The sequence below is a fragment of the Lissotriton vulgaris genome, chromosome 3_1, assembly GCF_964263255.1.
Source record: "Lissotriton vulgaris chromosome 3_1, aLisVul1.2, whole genome shotgun sequence".
Lineage (NCBI taxonomy): Eukaryota > Metazoa > Chordata > Amphibia > Caudata > Salamandridae > Lissotriton > Lissotriton vulgaris.
This window is the reverse complement of record NC_141689.1, coordinates 1,038,957,869-1,038,972,129: the sequence shown is the minus strand read 5'-3', so window position 1 is coordinate 1,038,972,129 and position 14,261 is coordinate 1,038,957,869.

The window sequence follows — 14,261 nt, the reverse complement described above, 5'->3', positions numbered from 1 at the left end:
AAATTTGAATGGCAATGAAACATGTCGGCCAGTAGAGTATGGTTGGATAAGCAGTAGCTATACTAACTTTTTTAGAGCCCACAACCAACACGAAAGAGACAGAATAAAAGTAAAGATCCGTGTTGTTTGTAGTTTATATGTTGTTTTGACACTATTTGTGTTGTTCGTGGTTCATTTACACTGCACATTTTCACAAACACATTTTTGGTTTGTTATTGGACACATTTCTTCTTTTGAGCTTGATGGTACCAATGATGAGATCAGGGCAATCCTGGTGAGTACCTGCCAGGTTCCCGTCGGTGGTGCGCCCGTGAGGCACCATCTTGCTTACACACACTTTTTTTCTGTTTGTCTGAGTTTGGCACATAGGTGTGTGTTATTCGTTGTCCCACAACTGATGTTTTATATTAAGGGATTGGGCAAATTTAAATATGGCACAATATGGATGTACCTCCTACCTCAGTAATTAAAATAGAGGAGTTAGTTGCAAAAGTTTTGCAACGTATGGTACAACATAAAAATAAGTAATTCATAGGTGCCTCTGTGGTCTAGGTCATTTGTGTGAAAGTATATATTGAGTGGAGGGCGACCTATGACCTCATTTTCCTCTAAGCTCCTTGTTGTCAGTTATAAGCAAGAAGAAGAGGCCAGATTAATAAAGCGTGCACCCCGTCAAAGCTAAGTTAGGGCATTTTGCGAAAGTCCGGAGCTGTCCAAGTTGAGAGCTTCCCACGTGGAACCGAACAGTAAAAATGGAACCAGTCACCAGTCAATCCTGTTCAACCACAACAGGTACCAGACAAAGTGGAATAGTCACTTAAACCAAGTAGAGTGTGTGGGTAGTGAGTGGGGGGCACCTCATCAGCCAGCTGACTGCCCTGCCAAAGGCCGGGGGTGTATGGCCTGCAAGAAATACAACTACTTCACAAAGGTGTGCCCGTTCATCGAAACAGAATTTATTTTAAGAATCTGTCAATGCCCTACCTGAGATCGAGAAGGCGGTGGAAGACATGGTTGATGAAGTAACTGAATACACAGTACACTCAGGGTTCACTGTTGGACACATGGATCTCACTCAAAAACTGTTTCCCCCAGTGCCAACTGCATATTGGTCACTAGCCTATCACAGCGACCATAGACACAGGGGCTTCTACAGATATGTCAGCAGATATGTATCAACACATGCCGAATCCTCCAATATTCGCAAAGGTCAGGGTTTTTGCATATGGCCAGACCTAGCCCCTATCCTTGCTGGGGAGCTTAGAATCACAGGTTTCACATAGATTCACATGCGTCACCACAACCGTAGAAGTGGCAAAAGGGAGCCAAGGGAGGCTGGTCAGCTGCAGCACAGCAGAAAAGTTGGGACTGATTAAATTCACACTGAGAGTGTAGACCACATAACTCTCCCACATCCTCACACAATCTAAGAACCTGTTCGAAGGCACTGGATGCATGAAGGATAAAACTACACATAGACTGTTGATACAGCCGGTAACACTACAGCATCATAGGATAGCCTTCCATCTAAGGCCCAGAGTTGAGAAGGAACTGGACAAACTAGAGAAGGCTGGAATCATTGAAAGACTCACTTGCCCCACAGTTGGTAGCACCAATCGTGGTGGCAAAGAGGCAAAAACAACCCGAGGAAGTCTGCATCTGTGTGGACATAAGTCTTCTCAACATCGCAATCCGGTGAGAACGACACCTCACCACCACCACCACCACCACCAATGACCTCATCAGAAAGCTCAACAGAGCCAAATAGTTGACCTGAGATCAGGGCACCAACAACTGCCTCTACACCTCGAAATGATATATCATTACACTCTCACCACACGTTGGATAACAACGATACCGCCTATTGAATTTTGGGATGTCAAGTGTGGAAGAGGTGTTTCAAAACATAATCCGGGAGCTACTAGCCGGGCTGCCCGGTGTCAACATCGGCAATGACATCATCATTTTGGCTAACTCTGTTCCAGAACACCATGACTGACTTCTGAAGATGTTAAGCAGGATGCAGGAAGGCGGACTCATCCTTCACAGTGAGAAATGCTAATTCATGAGGCTGCAGATCAGTTTCTTTGGATACACGTTCTAACAGGATCCAGAAAAGGTATGAGACGTGAGCGAAATGCCAGTCCGACCAAAATGTCCACAGTGAGGAACTTTCTAGGGAAGGTGAATTACCGCTTAGAGACCTCATCAAATCTATGGCCCTATGGATCTGAGGTGACAAAGAAACCAATGTTTTCCAAGCACCCAAGGATGCCCTCTCATCTGACACCACGCTGGCATATTTCAACCCTTCCACATCCACCCCACAGTGGTGAAACCCAGCCCAGAGGACTAGGAGTAGTCCTCACCAGGCAACAGCCTGGTATGGATCCAGTTGCATAGGCTAGTTGACCACTGAGCCTCACAGAAAAGGACTGCAGATTGAGAGAGAAGCTATTGCTGTCCACTGGGCCTGCAGGCACTTTCAGTTGCATATCTACGGACATCAGTTTGTGGTAACCACCAACCTCAAGCCACTTTTCTCACTGCTACAAAGCATGCAGTCTAAACCACCGCCAAGCATCAAGAAGTGGATGCTTCAGCTACAAGACTACGAATGTCAAGTGGAGTACAGGCCTGTGTCAGCAATCCTGCGGACTAACGCTCCCACCAACCATGTGAAGTGACACCTACAGAAGCAGCCAAAGCTTGGGCTAGACCAATACCCCTCTCCATGGACAAGATTCACAGCAAAGTGGAACAGGACAAATGTCTACTGTTAGCTTTGGCGGCAGTAGTCTTGTAAATGGGAAGTCCTCAGAGAGTACCGGAGACACTGAACGCCAGAAGCCAGATGTGTCTTATACTCATTATACTCATTATACCATGTGCACCACGAACTAGTGACTAGGGTGTCTACTGTGAGGACCCCGACTACTGATTCCCACTAGCCTCACTGCAACAGGTACAACAAACCCACTTTGGACACCAACGCATACTGAAAACGAAGAACCGCCTCTGAAATAAAGTCTGGTTTCCCATCATGGATGAACTAGTGGAGAATACGGTATGATCTAGTAAATGGTGCCAAGTCATTGGTCAACCATCCACTGTGATTACAGAACGTGGCCCCTAACAACAATGGGTATATGCCAGTCTAGTCTTTGGATGTCACCCAGACAGACGAAACACATTCATCATGATCGACAATTGCACGAAATAGCCCAAAGTGGAGTTGATGACTCCTCTGTCAGCCATGAAGATCATCCCCAAACTCGAGAAAATGATGGCCATCGTCGGTCTATTGAAGGAGCTATGAACAGACAAAGGCCCACCATTTCAAGGCAAGGAGTTCGCTGCATACTAGCAGTCATGGGCATCAGACACAAAAGGATCACACCACGGTGGCCTCAAGCAAAGGGGAGGCTGAAAGTTTGAGAAGCATGCTTGAGAAGGTTATTCGTATAACACATGCCAACTAGCAAACTCTAGAGTGGGCGATACATGCTTTTTTATAGTAGTATAACCAGATCCACACTCGACCACAGGGCAGGCTCCGGAACATGCCAGCATGAGGCAGGTGGTAACAGGCACCATTAGACACCATCGAAAATGGAGGCCAGCCCCTATAGATAATACTCAGATAGTACAAAGGCAAAGACATACAAACCAGCAAGCAAGTGTCTGACTAGTGGTCAGGACATCCATACCCAGGGATTAGAGTATTCGTGAAAGACAGGGACCCTGACAATAAGTTCCTGGCTCCCCTTTGAATGCCACCTATGGGTCATCACTCGAAGTCAAGGCACCATGATTACAGCACAGCACAATGGAGAAACAATTACCTGAAGTGTTTCATTCTTCAAACTAGCAAGGGCAGCATTGGATGTTGAAAACCGCAAAGAACAAAAGTCACCTTCTTGAAATTCAGCAGAATAGTCCACATCACTACCTACGCCAGACAGGACTGCTGAGCCCCGACATCAGGATGCAAACTACAATCCAACAACTTAAGTTGGACCCATCCAGTACCCCAACATACCCAGGCAGCAACATTGCTAGAGGGTGGAGCAATCGCAAAAAGAACCATCTCCAGGGCAATCTCACCTAAAGGACTGCCTGGTGTGAAGGAACTATGATGGCCCGTACTCCAGTCTTGTTGAAGTTACCACATCATTTCAAATGTTCACATGTTTGTTTTGAAGATAAAATGTTTTGGTTAAAGATGGGGAGGGTTGTAGTGTATTCCCCACCCCCTCATTGACAAATTTAATGGTTTAACCCACGCACAGAGTGGGCGGGTAGAATAAATGGTGACTGGCGGAAGCAGGTTTAGTTTCCTGGAAGCCGAGCAACAAAGAAAAATGCTTTCCCATGTTTGTTCATTCTGCCTGTTGTCAGGCCAGACATTGCCCGCCTTTCCCTAGTGTCAGGGCTGCACATCCACCAGGACAGTCAGCAGGAATATCATATTATATAGAAAAAAGAATAGAGGGACCTCTTTGACCAGATCAGGGGAATAGAGTGCTACTGACAAGTAGAAATAAATGTCCTTTGGTAGAAAATAGCTACAAATCCTGAGTACAATGCTGGTTCTCTAAGTACCCAACATGAAAATAGTATTAGCCCATATGTTAGATCATAGAAGGTTGTATATACAACTATTACACATGTAAATTAATACACTGAGATACAAAAAACACTTCAAAATGATTACACTAGCATCAAAGTCAAAATTCATATGCCATTAAAATCATAGATTTCAATTGAGGTTTGTCAGTTGAGTGGTGGTTGTTTACGGACCACATGATTGGGCAGCTGGGTGAATAGGTACTTAATTGGAACCAAGTAATCTTATTTATCAACTTCATTTGGGTGCTTCTACGTGTCACAGCACACCACAGACCCTTTGCATCACTTTCCCCTAAGTGAAGGTATGGTCACGTTTGTGTCCAAATTTCTTTGCATACGAACACAGAGATGAACCAGGTTCAAAGAACTCCCCACTTGATTGTCAAAAACACTAGAGTAAAAGGCATTTAACCTAATGACACACACCAGTGAATGGAGGAGGAAGTGGAATTCATTAACACTATATTGGTGAATGACTAGTGTTTGAAAGGGTATTCGTTGATGTTTTCATTGACTGTTTAGAATGTGCTTACATTGCCACCATGTGTCATAATATGGTATTTCCGTCCCAGAGCACAAACGTTTAATACTACACCATCTGTTAGTCTTAACACTCTCTTGCTTGCCTTTACTAAACAGTGAGCTCCATAGCTTATCTCTCTCGAGTCATTAAAAACTTATATTGGCACTCCAACTCAAATTGTCAAATAAAATTAAAGGCAACTTCATACTAAATATTTGCATGGCATTGTGGAAATGCAAATGGAGGCCATATTATAAATCACATGTGTCAGTGTTGTACATCTGCTACTAACAACCCTTCCTCCTTCCCACCCAAGTTCACTCACCTTCATTACATTCTTTAATAAGGTTTTACCTTACCTTGACAGGGGTGCATTAAGCATAAAACAAAACCTTAACAACAAAGTCACCTCCCCATCCATCACCCTTGAGAGCACGTTAGGCCTAGGTATAGCCTGTTTTTCATGTCCCTTTCAGTGGATGGTCTGGTAGATGTGCACTAATGGTGTTGCCTCTTTTTATTTTCATATTGCACCATCACGGTGATACCTTTGCAAGCATTGGGCTATGGTCTCTATCGGCTGTGTTGCATTATGGTATGCAGGAACTAGTGCCCCATTGTCCCCATTCCTGGCTAAAACTAACTTTTACACTGTGGAGGCGGTTGGCTAACCACTGCTGGAGGATCCTCATGAACTTCCAGTGTGCAAAACCTCTGGTTCTGGCACGGCCCACATATGGAAACAGTATACTAACAGGAAGTGGATACTGAAGAAGAGTTTTAGATTTAATTGGAGGTTAGTATGTGTGCAATTTATTTGTAAATGAAGAGTCCTGAGTTTTGACAGTTTGAGAACGTAAAGACAGTGCCTTAATTCTTTTATTGCTGGATATTTCACAGAAAATCCTGCAGCGAGATAGTCATGTAGAATGTAAAGCTTTGTTTTCCAATCCATGCAGGAGTCTTACTCTTCATTTTCAGGTCACAAAGATTCCATTATGAAGTATGGCGACTCACCAGCCATCTCTGGGAGTTAGGTTGCAGTCAAAGGATAGAAGGATACGTTTTATTAAAACAGTTTACTGGCCACTGAATAAGAGACTACCTGGTTCACTGGCTCTTTTGGTGACTATTGTAGGGGTAGCTGGTCTGTCTACTTTCTCTAGCTGTAGAAGATGAAGTGAGGTGGTCGAGCTGGCAAAATAAGAGATGTTCACTGAAGTGATGAATCACATTCAGGAACATCTGGAGCTTTTGCAAGTTATTCACATGGTGAATAGGAGGTATCTTAAAATCTCATCTTCCCATCTGCATGTCTTAAGTTATATATTTATCTTAGATCTCAGGATTTTCCAAAGACATTGAAGATTTACTTGCTATATTGTTTCAGAGAATGCTGCACCTTGTGACCCAATTGACAAAAAGATGTACTCTTTTTTGAAGAAAATGGCCACAGCATCTATTTTGCTTTAAGTAAGCAAACAAACCACCCAGTTCCATTAGTTATTTTTCCTGGAGTAAGGGGAAGAATCGAGTCCAATTCAATAAGTGATGGAAAAAAATTTGGCATTAGATATTTCTGCTCATTGGGCCGCATCTTTGGTTTACTTCTTGGTGTTTTTGGCCATTGTCAATATTGGATGCACTCTTGGAATGGGCAAGGTGGCTCTGATGAATGTTATGCCTAAATTGAGTTTTCTAGGGGAAAAAACATTTTTGGATAAAAGTTGGAAGAATTGAAGAAGTAGGCTGCAGAAGATGCTCTTTCAACCTGGGCTTCCAGCAGCAGCATCGAGGTTTCCATTTCAACAATCTCTGAATACATTACAGAAGATCAATCCTATTGTTGCCCACTGAGACAGTCATGTCAATAGAGTAGCAGGAAGCATACTTCCACGTTCCTGTGCATTCTTGCCATTACAAGTGCCTCCGTTTTGCAACTTCACAGAGTCCTTTTCAGGACAGAGTCCTGGGCATAGGGTGAAGATCAGCTTGAGGGTATTAACAACATTTCAGGCTCTTCTGGTGGGGTTGCTTTAGTCTTGGGGAATTAAAGATACATGCTTCAATGCACTTCTTGATGTGTGCAGTCTGAGATTATTTGGTGGATTATTGGTTAGTCTAATATGGTTCTTTGTCAGTAGTTAAGAACTCCTTATCTGCCAGAGTTCTGAAGCTTCGTCACATCTAGACGATCTTCTTGGTCAGAAGACTGCTCCTGGTCTTTTATTGGGCACAACCAAAAGGAGAACTGTCAGCAAGTGTATTTATAGAGGTTTGGGTTAGGTTTCATTTGAAGCCTGTGATATAACATGTTGGGCCTTATTACGAGTGGGTCAGTTATATCCAACCCATATGTAAACACCTGTTTAAGCACCGGTCAGAATTAAGAGTTTTATTTAATTTGACTCATCTAAGAACTATTGGATGAGTTAAATACCTGAAGGCTATTTAACCCTTTCGATGCTGATGACGAGCTCAGCTCGTCATGATGCACAGTTGAGCTGTGCTGATGACGAGCTGAGCTCGTCATGAATAAAGCCTAAGAGTAATTTCCAGCACAGGGGGGGAAAACGCCTAGCAGCCAAGGTGTTAAATATTGGCAGGTCAAAACTGCCAAAATTTAACAGGGAAAAAGCATACGCTGTTTACTGTATCAAGCGGAAAATACCAAAATCCGCATGTTACTTTCCATAAACCTACATCAGGTGCTATTTATGGCACCCTATAAATAACATACACCATGGTATTGTTATTTATCAGGTGTGCTAAATAGCACCTAAACTTATGATCAGGGCAGTTGTGTCTTACTGGAATGCAGCATCCCTGGGAACACGAAGTCCTGATTTTTGACAGTCTCTAAAATATTCTCTCTTTCTGTGGTTTTTCAGAGAGCAATTGGTGAGGGGAGTCTAACTTGAGCTTCAACCAGAAAAAATAACCTATGATGCTAGTTTCAAAGTATGGAAACCCACTGTGGATGTGGAATGAGTCCGGGTCTGTGGAAGGAGATCTGGAAGATATATATTTTTTAACTGAGCAGCCCCAGGAGAGAGCGCTTTTGGTACACAGTGATGATCAAATTTCAAAGCCCTTTGTCAAGTAAAGGGAGGGGGGTGAGAATGTCTGAGCTGTCAGTTATCAGTATCGGACCAGTTCCTTGCTGAATTAGAGAAAAACATGTTTGCATTCCATCCCAGCTACTAATCTCAAAGTTGAAAAATGTTCAAGGAGACACAAATGGGTGTGCATTTTTCTTCTTTTTTCAGGCCTGAAGTACTCATAAAAATTAAGAAACTCTGGATGGAATGGTTTGTTTCCTGACAGGACACTTCCATAACTGTTCTGTTCGACGGTGAGGGCATAGGCAACATGCAGAGGAAATGCCATGTCATTTCCTTGGCCTAGGGGATTTTTGACTCCACTCACCTGTCAGGTTTCCTCTGATGCCCAGCTAAATTTAGCTCAGCTGATCATAGCTAATGCTTTTAAAGGGGACCCAACTTCAAAACATTTCAGGTAGGGGGCTCAGAGCAAAAAATATCTGAAGACCTCTAAAATAGAGGGTGCTGAATAATTAGTCATGTAGTAGGTTAGTGCTTTGATGTTAAGATAGTGTAGCGTTTTAAAGTGCTCTGATTTTCTGATAAAATGATACATTTGCTCACGTCAAGATGAAGTCTCCAGAAGTCTAGTTTCCTGTATAAGAAATGTATAAAACCCCTTGATGTTGGAGGGGGGGTGGTGGAGGGGGGGGGGCCGGAGCCACAAGACTTTCCTGTTCTAGAGATGCTGTCAGATTCTGATGCCCAACTACTCTTTATAAATCTGAATTGGAGTGCCTTCATTACATTGATTCTGTATCGCTTTTTTTTAATTCTGGAATCAAACCCTTTAACTTTTTATTGATCTAGAAATTAATATTGATTGAGTTCATTCAATTTCCAAATTATTGATGAGTTGTATTTTTATTAATTTTGGTGTTTTGGAATGTACCTTAACATGGGGACACATTACCGAATGAAATTGAGGATTAACACTGTCTCAGATGCAGTAAAAGTTAAATATGTTTGATGTAAATTTTAGGGTGTCCAAATGTTGGGGTACCCTTTTGATCCCACAGATCAGTTTAGTAGGTTTGCTTTAGGCCGTGCCACATTTTCACATTGTCGACAACACCTTGAACATTCAGTTTTCTAACGCTTCAAGATATCTTTGTCTTCTAGAGCACTCAAAATATACAGACTTATAATGTTGGATATTTTTTTTCATAACAAAGCACAATAACATGTATGACCAGGTAGAATCTAGCTACACTTCAAAAGACAAAACTTTAGAAAACCAAACATACTTTTTTTCCCTTGCAGCTCCAACCAAAGCTGTTCATATAACAGAATGTTTTACCAAGTCAGATGGCATACAACACTAAAACAAATGAGAACAATATTCTGGCAGTGCACATGTAGTGGCTGAATTGAGTAAAGTAACCCCCCCCAACCCCCTTGAGAGAGGATGCTGTCCCACTAAGCACAAATGAGGCAAGAGGGGGATTTAGCTTGTATCAAACTGGGATCCTAAACAAAGATGTTCACATATGCAATTGGCCACAGTAACATACATTTATAACGGGGCCTTTGTTTTTTTTTTTAATTGTTGTTGCATGAAACAAGCACAACATTTCTCGGCCAAATGCCTATAATAGACTCACACATTACCCATATTCAACATAAATTATAGTAAAATGGTATTTCAAACAATCTGTTTAAGAATTATTCAAGGTCAACAGGGCAAGACGCTCTGCAGAACTAAACTGGCTCTCTCAGGGGGAACCCTTGCAACGCTGGGGCCCTGGGCCTGAGCCCACTTTGGCCATGCCTTAAAAACTTATTTGCCCTTGATCCAAAAAGGCCGGACATACATAGTAGCTCATGTTCTTCTAAAAAAGGATAGTGTTTCATCAGTGAAGGCCAGGGTTGATGGGAAAGGGGTGAGAGAGACAGAGGGGATAGCCTGCTACTTAGCGCTGCAGGTGCAGTTGCATTAGGGCACAAGAGTGAGGGGTTCAGAAAAACCCAAACAAGAGTAGTGATTTTTTTGTTTATTTCAGGTTTCAGGTTCACACGTTTATTGTAGCTCATGAAAGACTGAAAAGTACCCCTGAAATGATCTCACTTGCTCCCCTCGCTTAGCCCTGTGCCTCATACCCAGATATTCTTTTTGGGGATTTTAGTTTTATATAGCGCAAACTTAACCTGAGGGTATCGGAGTGCTTTACATGAGCCCGGTGCTATTGATGCAAAAAGGCAGGAAATACATAGTAGTTCATGTTTTCTGAAAAGGACAGTGTTTTATCAGAGTGAAGACCAGGGTTGATGGGAAAGGGGTGAAAGAGACGGAGGGTATAGCCTGCAAGTTAGTGCTGCAGGTGCAGGTGCATTAGAGCCCAAGAGTAAGGGGTTCAAAAGACTCCAAACAAAGTGAGTAGCGATTTGTCTATTTGGTTTTTTTAATGTAATTTCATTTATAAACCACGTTTATTGTGGCTTATGAGACTGAAAACGTACCCCTGAAATTATCTCATGTTCCCCTCACTCAGCCCTGTGCGTCGTACCCAGAGATTTGTTTTTTTTATATAGTGCGAAGTCGATCCGAGGGTAGCAGAGCGCCTTACATGAGCACCAGTGGAGTTCGAGACAGACACATTTGTTAGGCATTGGGAGTTTAAGTGAATTACCCAGAACCACAGGATGATGAGCATCCTTGCAGAATCAAACCCAGTTCTCCAGCTTCGAAGTTTACCACTCAAGCCGTTTGGCCACATCATCTTTCCATAAAGTTTTGAAAGGGATCCACCTTGAAAACAATTTGGGTATCGGGCTCAGAGTTAAAACATATTTGAAGACCTCCAGCATAGAGGGTGCTGAACAGTTATTCATGTAGTAGGTTAGGGCTTTGACGTTAAGGTAGAAAGAGGTTTCTTTTTAAAGTGCTCTGATTTGCTGAAGAAATTATACATTCACTAATGTCACGATGAGTCTGCATAAGTTTACGTTTCCCGTGCAAGAAATTTATAGAACCCTTTGATTTGTGGGGGTGAGCCACAAGACTTTCTTGTTCTATGGATGCTGCCAGATTCTGATGCCAACTGAGGATGCAAATATTTTCTGATGTTTACATACCTGTATAAATCTGAATTTGAGTATTTCATGACATTGATTCTGTACAGCTTATTTTAATATTCAGAAATCAAACTCTAACTTTTCATCTAGAACTTAGGTATTTGATGGGGCTCATTCACTTTTCAATTTATTGATGGTTTGTATTTTTTTTTACTGATGTTGGAGTATGGAATGTACCTAACACCAGGACTCATTACCACATGAAATTGAGGATTAACACCATCTACCATCCATTACACGTGAAATCTGTTTGAGGTACATTTTTAGGTGTCCCCATTTTGGGGTACCCTTTTCATCCCACACAACAGGTTAGTATAGTTGCAGTAGGCCCTGCCACACTTTGACATTGTCAACAGTTTATATATTCAGTTTTCTAAAGCTTAAAGAGATCTTCTTTTAGAATACTCAAACATATAAAGAATTATAATGTTGCATATTTTTTTCCTAAGAAAGCACAATAACATTTACAACCAGGTAGAGTCTAGCAACACTTCAAAAGAACACAAAATCGTATTTTTGTTTTCTTGCAGCCCCAACCAAAGTGGTTTATATGACAGAATATTTTACCAAGTCGGATGGCAAACAACACTAAGAATGAAATGAGAACAATATTCTGGCAGTGCAAGTGTAAGGGTTGAATTGAGTAAAGTAACCCCCCCAACCCCCTTGAGAGAGGATGCTGTCCCACTACGCACAAATGAGGCAAGAGGGGGATTTAACTTGTGTCAAACTGGGATCCTTAACAAAGATGTTCACATATGCAATTGGCCATAGTAACATACATTTATAATGATCCAAAAATGCCGGACATACATAGTAGCTCATGTTCTTCTACAAAAGGATAGTGTTTCATCAGTGAAGGCCAGGGTTGATGGGAAAGGGGTGAGAGAGACAGAGGGGATAGCCTGCTACTTAGCGCTGCAGGTTCAGTTGCATTAGGGCACAAGAGTGAGGGGTTCAGAAAAACCCAAACAACAAGAGTAGTGATTTTTTTGTTTATTTCAGGTTTCAGGTTCACATGTATATTGTAGCTCATGAAAGACTGAAAAGTACCCCTGAAATGATCTCACTTGCTCCCCTCGCTTAGCCCTGTGCCTCATACCCAGATATTCATTTTTGGGCTTTTAGTTTTATATAGCGAAAACGTAACCTGAGGGTATCGGAGTGCTTTACATGAGCCCAGTGGCATTTGAGACAAACCCATTTGTTTTTGTTAGGCATGGTGAGACTACGTGATTTGCCCAGAACCACGGGATGATTAGCGTCTGTGCCAAGATTCGAACGTGGTTCTCTAGCCCAGAGGTTGACCACTCTAGCTGTTGGGTCAAATCCTCTCCCTCTTTCCATAAGGTTTTGAAGCAGGTCCAACTTGAAAACATTCCGGGTAGGGGGATCCGCGTAAAACATATTTGAAGACCTCTGGCAGAGAGAGTGCTGCATAATTAGTCATGTAGTAGGTTAGTGCTCTGGTGTTAAGGTAGTATGCCATTTAGTTTTAAAGTGCTCTGATTTTCTGAAGATATGATACATTTGCTCATGCCCCGATGGGTCTGCAGACATTTCTCTTTCCTGTGCAAGAAATCTATAAAAACCCTGAACTTGGGTGGGTGATCCATAAGACTTTCCTGTTCTAGGGATGGTGTCAGGTTCTGATGCCCACTAAAACTACAAATATTGTTTGATGTTTACATACTCTGTATGAATCTGAATTTGAGGACTTCATGACACTGATTCTGTATTGCTTTTCATGACACTGATTCTGTATTGCTTATCTTTTAATTCTGTAATCAAACCCTTTAATCTTTCATTGATCTAGAACTTATAAACTGATTGGGCTCATTCAATTCCCAAATTATTGAAGCCTTGATTTTTATTAATGGTGTTTTGGAATGTACATTAACACAGGGACACATTACCATATGAAATTGACAACACGGTCCCTGAGCCAGTAAAAGTGCAATCTGTTTGAGGTAAATTTTGGCATGTCCCAATTTTGGGGTCTCCTTTTGATCCCACACCTCAGTTTAGTGTGTGCTTTTGGTCCTGCTACGCTATCACATTGTCAACAACAGCTTTAATATTCCGTTTTCTAAAACTTCAATATATCTTCGTCTTCTAGATAACTCAAATATATACGGACTTCAAATGTGGCATATTTTTATCCTAACAAAAGTCTAACTACACTTCAAAAGACAAAATTTTAGAGAAAAAAAAGCAATTTGTTTTTCTTCCTGTCCCAATGAAAACTGTTCATATAAAAGACCGTTTTACCTAGTCAGCGTGCAAACACTAAGAAACAAATTAAAATAACATTCTTGCATTGCACATGTAGGGGCTGAATTCAGTAAAGTACCAACCCTTGGAAAGAGGATGATGTCCCACTAAGCACAAGGGAGGCAAGAGGGGGTTTTAATGTGTCAAACTTGGATCCTTAACCAAATATATTGAAATGTGCAATCGGCCAGAGTACCGTACACTTATAATGGGGCCTTTGTGTTTGAAAAAAAATAATACTATTTATTTTTATTATTTAATTATTTTTATTGGTGCTGCATGAAACATAAGCACAACATTTCTCATTAAACATAAATTAAAGTAAATCGGTATTTCAAACAATTGGTTTAAAAATTATTCAAGGTCAACAGGGAAAAACTCTGCAGAACTAAGCCTGCTCTATTAGGGGGCCCCCTAAAAGACTGGGGCCCTGGGCCAGAGCCCACTTTGTCCATGCATTAAAACGTCTCTGCCATTGATGAAAAAAGGCAGGCAATACATAGTAGTTCATGTTTTCTGAAAACGACATTGTTTTATCAGAGTTAAGACCAGGGTTGATGGGAAAGGGGTGAAAGAGACAGAGGGTATGGCCTGCAAGTTAGTGCTGCAGGTGCAGGTGCATTAGAGCCCAAGAGTAAGGTGTTCAAAAGACT